Consider the following 6,957-nt stretch of genomic DNA (forward strand, 5'->3'; position numbering starts at 1 on the left):
ATTATTGGAAGATTGACAACCTCTCAATCAAGCATCAAGTACTTCTTTTATTCTTGCTTTATTATTGGAATCATTAGTAGGTATAATCCTCTTAATCCCTTTTTAATTATTGTTAATTACTTTCATTTGTTCATCGTGTTTCATTTTGTTGGTATGATTGACAACCTTGCTAGCATGATCAACATGATAATGAGTGAGTAGTCACCTAGCTAGGGTTAATGGGTAATTAGGGGAAACCAACATGGGGAATGATTCCTGCTTAAATTAATATGCTTTCATGGTTTATTTGCTTGCTTGTTTTGGTCTCGACTCATGCACATGTTATGTTTGATGAAATGCGAGCCTATGAATCCTTGCATTTTTGACCCATCACCTATCATTTCAATGAGACTTGTAAGACATAAACCAACTCGAGTCTCATTAGACCATGCATGTTGTTGAGTAGGGAAGATTAAGTCGACTTGTAGGTGTTGTACAATCTAATCGATTCGGCTCCGGTACCCAAACTTTCCTAGGATTGTAAGATATAACCCAACTCAATCCATCACAACAATAATTGCTTGCTTATAATTTGAGAACATGTTTGTATGATCAAATCCCATGATTCCCCTATGACCCCATGATACCCTAGTGTTTTTAATCAATTGTTTACAACCCTTTTAATTCATCTTGCTTGTTTAATTTCATTGCTATTTAGTTTAGTGACCTTCTACATCAATCCAAATTGTGACACCCCTAAGACACCACTAGTTACAATTGAAATCTCATCTCAATTACCGTCCCTTGGGATCCGACCTTTACTTGCCTCTTTACTAATTGTAGAGTTGTTTGTGAAGTTATAAATTGTGTTTTGATTCGGACGTGACCCAACGACAACATCTATTAAATTGTGAACACGAAACGGACCGATAAAAAATGGCGCCGTTGCCGGGGACGGTGTTAGCTTGATTTATATTTCCTTATATTGTTATTAGTTGTGCCTTTCTTTGCCTTGGGGAAGTAAAACTCCTCAAGGTTTGTTCTAATTGTTTTCAAGTTGTTTGATATTTTGCATGTCTAGAAGGTCACAAGGTGATTTGTTACCTTTTGATCGTGAAATTGAAAGAACTTTGACAACCAATAGAAGACTTGTTAGGAGGAATTTGAGAGGTGTTAGTGAGGTTGTAGATATTCAACCAACTATTGAGTTCATCAACCCTTTTGCAAGAGAAGGTAAGGAGAACCCAACACAAAATCAACCACAAAATCAACCCACAATGCCTAAGTTTTCATCACATTCCGTACCAACCGAGGATAACCTACCCAATGGTACTCCCACACCACAACATCTAACCGGAAATTTTATTGCCAAATCCGCATTTATCCAATTAGTTGAAAGAAGCCAATTTGGGGGCGTGCCTAGTGAAGACCCTCATTCTCATATGGAGGCTTTTTGTGACTATTGTGATGCGATCTCACAAACCGGTGTAGCTCAAGACCAAATTGGATGGGTCTTATTTCCTTTTTCTCTAATTGGCACCGCCAAACAATGGTTAAAGAGCCTTGATAAGGCTACTCTCGGAATAGATTCTTGGAAGAAGTTGGCTCTAGCTTTCTACAAAAAATTCTACCCACCGGAAAAGACTAACATGCTAAGAGCTCAAATTACGGGTCTTAAGCAAAGGGATGAAGAATCTTTGTATGAAGCTTGGGAGCGGTTCAAGGGAATTTATCGCTCATGTCCTCACCATGGACTTAGCGAATGGTTCTTGGTACAACAATTTTGGAATGGTCTTTATGAAGATTCAAGAAATATCCTTAATATGGGATCGAATGGGATGTTCACCGAGGTTGATGACAACCAAACTTGGAGCAAAATTGAAGAGATGGCAATCCACAACTCACAATATAGTAGGCCTCGCAAGGCTACTAGGGGAGGAAAGCACGAAGTGGACGCCGTTACTCAATTAGGTGCTCAACTTAGCTCCCATATCGATACTATCAACTTGAAGTTCGAGAAAGCAATGGCTAGACTTGAAGAAGTCTCAAAATCACCAAAGCATCATGTCAATGCCATGACGGCATCTTCATCAATCCCAAGTGGGATATGTGAGAATTGTAGAACTTTGGGACATGACCAAAGTGAATGTAGGGGAACAAATGAACAAGTGAATGCTTTCCAAGCATAAAAGAGTGGTACCCCTTATTCCAACTATTACAATGAAAATACCAAATTCCATCCAAACCTCTCATACAAAAGCCAAAATGTCCAAAACCCTCAAACAACATACACCCCACCACCCATGAGAAATCAAAATCAAAGACCCTTTTACAACCAAAACCAAGGTTACCAAAACCAAACTCCATACAATCAACAACATGACCAAGGTTTGGATGTTCAAAAAGCGGTCCTTCAAATGCAAAAGAATCAACAAGAATTTTTCACTCAAATGCAAAAAGATAGTCAAGCAAAGGAAATCACCATCAACAACATCCTAGCTCACACCAAGATGTTGGAAACCCAATTGACTCAACTAGCATCTTCGAGCTCACAAAGACAAAAGGGGCAATTACCACCTCAAAGTAATCCCCCAAGACATGAAACGGTTAGTGCCATTCACTTGAGAAGTGGCACAAGGTATGAAGCACCGAAGAAGCAAGTTGAGGATGAAGTTGTGGAAGCTAGTGATAAGGAAGAAATTGTGCAAAACTCCAAGGTTGGAGAACAATCAAAAGAAGAAAGTTCAAAGAAAAATGAAGACAAGGTCAAGGAGAAGGAGCCCATTGTGATTAGACTTCCTTTTCCAAGTCGTCAAGCCAAGCCCAAATTTGATGACCAACTTGGAAAGTTTATGGAAATTGGGAAGAATTTGGAAGTCTCGATTCCTTTCACGGAATTAATCAATCACGTGCCGGCCTATGCAATGTACATGAAAGACATCCTCACAAAGAAGAAGTCGATCCGGAAGCTTGAGACTATCGCCTTCACCAAGGTGAGTAGTGCAATACTTCAAGGGAGTTCACCTCCAAAACTCAAAGATCCGGGTAGCTTCTCAATACCGTGTACCATTGGCGACACCACGATCAACAAAGCCTTATGTGATCTAGGGGCTAGTGTGAGTGTTATGCCGTACTCGGTGAGTAAAAGGTTGGGGATGGGAGAGCTTAAGTGCACCAATATCACACTCCAAATGGCCGATAGATCGACGAAAACACCATTAGGGATATGGGAAGATGTTCCCGTACGAATTGGGAAGTTTTTCATCCGGTGGACTTTGTCATTGTTGATATGGAAGAAGATTCCAATATTCCAATCATCCTAGGAAGACCTTTCCTGCACACCGCGGGTGCGGTGATTGATGTGAAGCATGGAGAACTCACTCTAGAAGTGGGAGATGAGAGTATAACTTTCAATCTTGACAAGACTATGAGAGCTCCACGTTTGCATGAACCGTGTTTCATGATTGATCATTATAGCCGGAAGGATGAAAGGAAGAAGTCGGAATTCCAATGGAAGAAGAAAATTGAAGATGCTCCATTCAAAGAGCAAGTGAATTGTGACAAGGAGAGCTTGCAAAGCTCATCAAAATCAAGCAAAGAAGAAGAGGATGGCCTCATTGGCCAAGAAAAGAAATTGGGAGAATTGTCTCTATCAAATCAAGAGATTTTCAATGATCAAGTGGATGAAGTATGTGGTCTTTGGGACGACGAATTTGAAGGGATTTTTAATCCCTATATTGGTAATGCTATTGATCAAGACCGACAACAAGGGCCAAGGTCTATTGAAGAACTTTATCACGATAATGAACACGCTTTTGATTATTTCTTCAAGGTGTTGAGCAACATCAACAACACCTTGGACATGCCCCCTTGACATCTCATCAAGAATGAGAGTTTGGTGGAGTCCTCCCTAAACCATCATTTGTAAATATTTCTAACTCCGTAACTCGCATTTCAATTCTTGTATTGCATTTTTTGTCATTTTTGGATATTTTTATACTTTGATCAAGATAATTGTCATGTTTGAGAGAAGTGAGGGAGGGACTAATGATTTCAATTGATGTGTAGTGCTTTAGCTTAGTGTGGGGATGGCAATTTCCTAGGCTATTCATGCCTTAGTAGTGCCCCCACAATGAAGAACACAAGATATGAAGAAGAATGGAAGAATGACAAGGGATACGCATTGTACACGGATGGAACTGAATCCGGGTACAAAGGGGTCGAATCCGAGCGGATTCAGGAGAATCCGCCCGTCTTAAGGCAATCCGGGCATATTGTGCCAAAGACGTCCGTCCTGAAATGAGCTGAATTTTTGAAATTTTTGACTGTCAGCGAATCCGAACGTCTTCACTGAAAGACGCCCGTCTTAAAAAATCCGTCCGTCTTGAGAGAAAGACGCCCGTCTTTTTGGCTGAGGAAAACAAGAAAAATCCCTGTGAAGGAATCCGCCCGTCTTCTACCAAAGACGCCCGTCCCGTGTTTGCGAATCCGAGCGTCTTCCCTGAAAGACGCCCGTCTTTAGGCGAGTTTTTCCCAACCCAGAACAAGGCCAAATCCGAGCGTCCTGAGCAGAAACCGCCCGTCTTGCCCCTGCAGTTCAAATTTTTCGGCTTTTATAAAACCCCTCCCACATTCATTTCTTCATTCCTTCATTCATAACACTACTCATAAACCCTCAAAACCCTCATCCTCTCCATCACAAAAACAAGATTCCTCAACAACATTCACCAAAATCAAATCAAAACATCCTTTTAACAACAAATCAATCACTCCTTTTTCAATAAAAATCAAAACCAAGCACAAAATCTTCAACCTTTGAGTCGATTTTTGAATTCATAAAGGCAAAGCCTTTCATCTTTAAGTGGATTTGGGTACACTACAAATTGAAGGTTTTTCACTCTTTCTTGGTTAATTCATCAATGGCAAGGACTAAGGGAGCAACAAAGGCAACAAAGGCACCAAAGGCAAAAACTCTTTCATTAAGGCAAAAGAGTCTTCAAGCAAAGAAAGCATTGGCTATGGTGGTAGCTAGCCCAAACTTGGAAGTGCAACAACACCAACAACCTCCCATGGGTGCAACAACATCTACTACTCCAGAAATTGATCAACTTTCGCACTATCCGGAGGTAAATTTCATTTCCAAAACCCATAGGGACACTTTTGCCAAGTTTGCTAGAAAATCAATTCAATCCACCAAGTTTATTTGTGAAGATACCTTAGATAAGTTGGGTGTCCTTGAGCAAACTAGAGTTTTCTTTAAAGCCATGGGGTTGAAGAAATTGTTTAAATCAAAAGAATTGACATACCCCTCCCTTACCTTAGAATTTTTGAGTTCTTTGAAAGTTAACAAGGTTGAGACTATGGAGAACATCGAGTTTCGCCTAGCTAATGTTAGTAGGCGCATCTCCTTTGAGGAATCACTACTACAAACCCCTTACCTTCCCGACGCTTTATGGTCGACGCTTTTAAAGGCGTCGACCCAATTTTCCCCCATATACTATTTTATTAATATAATAATAATTTTTAATTAAAAAATCCCGCTGACTTCTATAGGGTTTCATTCTCGCGCTAATAATTTCCCAAATATTTTGACTTTCCCCCAAAATATCAAACCGCTATTCAGCTATCAATTTCGCCCCCATACCTTTCACCCAATTTCCCTCAGAAATTGTAATTAATTAATCAAAACCTAATTCATTACTATTCAATTGTCCTACTATTCATCTCCAACAATTGCTCATCACAGTGAATTGGGAGACTCTTTGATCATCATCGTCATCAGCTAAATAGGTATGTAATTAATCAAAACCTAATGTACGCTTGTGTTTTATTTCTTGCTTTCGATCGTTGTTCCATCATCATCGCAAGTTTTTGTATATTGTTCAATCGTTGTTTCATCGTCATCGATCTCGAGTAGCCGGGTTGTTTTATTTAGCATATATAATCGTGGTGAAACAATGATTTGAACAAAAACAAGCATGCCTCTGCCAATTTTAATGGACAGTGAGTATAATCTAATTAATTTCAATGGTCTGTTGCAGTATAAATTTAGGGAAAAACTTGATTGGAAAATTGTTTGAATAAAATTTCAAAATTGATTGACAATATCTAATTGAATGTATGCTTCTGTTTGACCTGGTATAAAGTCAACATCTATTCGTGTGTGTGAGTCTTTAGATAGAGCACAAGTCTGCTATATTAAATAACCTTTGCAACTGTCTATCTGAAACAGTCAGAAATCCAGCATGAGTGTCAGAGTATGGTGTGCAAATGTGCAATTCTAGGCAATCTGCTAGAATTTGCTTCACAATGTTCAGTAGAAAGGTGATCCTAGTGAGCGAAATTCACACCGAACATGAATTACCAATCTACCATGTCAATCGAACAAGAGTGTACAAAATAGTTTGGACTCGTGAATTCTAAATGTGACTCAGCTCCTAACAACAGTTGTTGCTAGCTTAGTCGGTAAGGTTATTGAGGGATAGTACACAGGAGTCATGAGTTGGGTTCACAAGCAGCAAGCATCAGAAATTATGCTTTTGCTCCTTTGACACGCAAAACAAAACCCGACTTCCAGCAAAAATTAATGCACCAGTGAAATGAGCAAATTGTTAATGTCACAGTTGGGGACACAGTTGTAATTGTGACCATATGGCTAATTTACAGTGTCTCTTCAATTTTCCTGAAAACTTGTCTCCAACCAAAAATGACGCGTGATAAAAAGAACCGCCACAATAACAAGTGAACAAAGGCGTAAAGCCGTAAATAGCTCAATCATAATATTTCAAGCACAACTACCATGTTCAAAAAGAATAAAACACTTGAGGAAAATGGATAAAATAAGAAATAATCTGAAACAGATATTTGATGATCCAAAACCAAAGGGAAAATTTTCTCAACCTCAGGTTTTGTGTTTAGGAAGCCCTGAATTTATAGGTTTAATTTATACGGTAGGACATGATGCATATGATTAAGTTA

General features: G+C 39.3%; 1 non-coding gene across 1 annotated transcript; it reads right to left on the reverse strand.

The window, feature by feature from the left end:
* Nucleotides 1–1,628: 1,628 nt before the first annotated feature.
* Nucleotides 1,629–1,735, reverse strand: LOC141644572 (small nucleolar RNA R71). Its single transcript, XR_012544185.1, has one exon. It is a non-coding gene; the product is annotated as a small nucleolar RNA R71 (small nucleolar RNA).
* Between the last annotated feature and the right edge of the window lie 5,222 nt (nt 1,736–6,957).

Source organism: Silene latifolia, chromosome 2 (genome assembly GCF_048544455.1).
Source record: "Silene latifolia isolate original U9 population chromosome 2, ASM4854445v1, whole genome shotgun sequence".
Taxonomy (NCBI): Eukaryota; Viridiplantae; Streptophyta; class Magnoliopsida; order Caryophyllales; family Caryophyllaceae; genus Silene; species Silene latifolia.